We start from the raw sequence: 1,485 nt of genomic DNA, 5'->3' as shown, positions 1-1,485 counted from the left end.
CGCTTGACTGTCCAAGCACTCATTGATGTGTCTGTAGGATCGAGGGAAGAGCAGGGCAGGGGGAGGAGAAAGAAGAGGAGGGAGGGGGTGCTTTTAACACTGATTAGCTGTGTCCGCCAACCAACCAGACACCCCTCCCCCCCACACACCAACCCTGATGATGAGGAGGTGAGCGATGGACACAGGATACCGTTTCCTGGCAACGTCCATCGACTGGCCACAGATCAATCTCCAGACCTCTGGTGGAAGCTGCTTTTGCTCTTCCTTTTTCCCCCTTTCAGCACGAGTGCCCTGTTAACTGTGACTCTGTCTGCTGAGGTACGTCACCTCAACCTGTCCTCACATTGCTGGAGGCCGGACACATAAGCCCAACTGCTAGTGCTTTAGAGTTCCAGCTCACATTTGGACACAGGACTGAAAATGATTTACCTGAAGTAAAAAAAAAAAAAAAAGATGACTGTTCTTTAACCTTTTTTTCATTACAGTCATAACCCTGCTCTCCTTTGAAAGGTAAGTCTTTAAATTTTACAACCAGAAAAAATCAATCCTGGGCCAATAGCTGTTGCAGTGATATGGTGGTGGTGGGGGGGTCCTTGAGATGCTTTGTGCAGATGGATCAGGAGACTCTGAGCTTTCAAACAAACGTTTGTCAGGTTTTTCTGCTGCAAACCACAACACATGACCCCTGCAGCAGAATGAATGTGTTACGTTATTCTTCGGAGTTCCTCCAGAGGTTATATCTGAAGATGGCTTCACGGTAGCGGAACTACCACCGAGGCAGGTTTAAGTTAGTTTGTTGTAAAAAGTCTGAAAAAGTAACGGGCCACACTGACAACTACAAGCAAAGCACTTACAGCGCACATTCCTCAAGAAGGTCTGTCTCCTACTGTAAATTGAAGTTTCCTCTCTGACCAGCACTGTTGTTGAGCCAGCAGAGAGAATTTGGGTCACATGGGCTGTTGCCAGTGGGATAGAGCCATCAGAGTTCTCTCTCTCTCTCTGCCCCCCCCCCCTCTTGTTCCTGAAATCCAAACTTTGCAAGCTCAGGGAGAGGAGGTCAGCCTCCCTCCCCCATCCCCCACCCTTGTCTCAGCTGCAGGAAATTTGGACTCTCCTCACCCTCCCCGTCCACATCTGTGTAACCTGAGCTGGGTGAGCTGAGCCCCCTCTGGTCAGGGGGGCAGTTTACCTAATGCTGCCTCAGATAAGCCTCCTTCCTATTCCTATTTGGGGTCACTCTCTCAAGTCTTCCAGCCCTACACTCTCACTCACTTCAGCCTGGTTTGCAAACAAAGGGCTAATTTTCTTATTTAAAAAAAAAAAACAAGGATGGGAAAACCTTGTCTTATCAGCTGCTGGGACTACATTTAAAATCTTGAAACATTCACAGGTACCAAAATAAATTCTTGAAAATGTACCCATAATGAGCTCAAGTGAAATTATCTTAGCTTTCTTTCTTTTAAGAAAAAAAACACCGTCTTCATG

Source organism: Paralichthys olivaceus, chromosome 1 (assembly GCF_024713975.1).
Source record: "Paralichthys olivaceus isolate ysfri-2021 chromosome 1, ASM2471397v2, whole genome shotgun sequence".
NCBI classification, from domain to species: domain Eukaryota; kingdom Metazoa; phylum Chordata; class Actinopteri; order Pleuronectiformes; family Paralichthyidae; genus Paralichthys; species Paralichthys olivaceus.
This window is presented reverse-complemented; position numbering follows the sequence as displayed.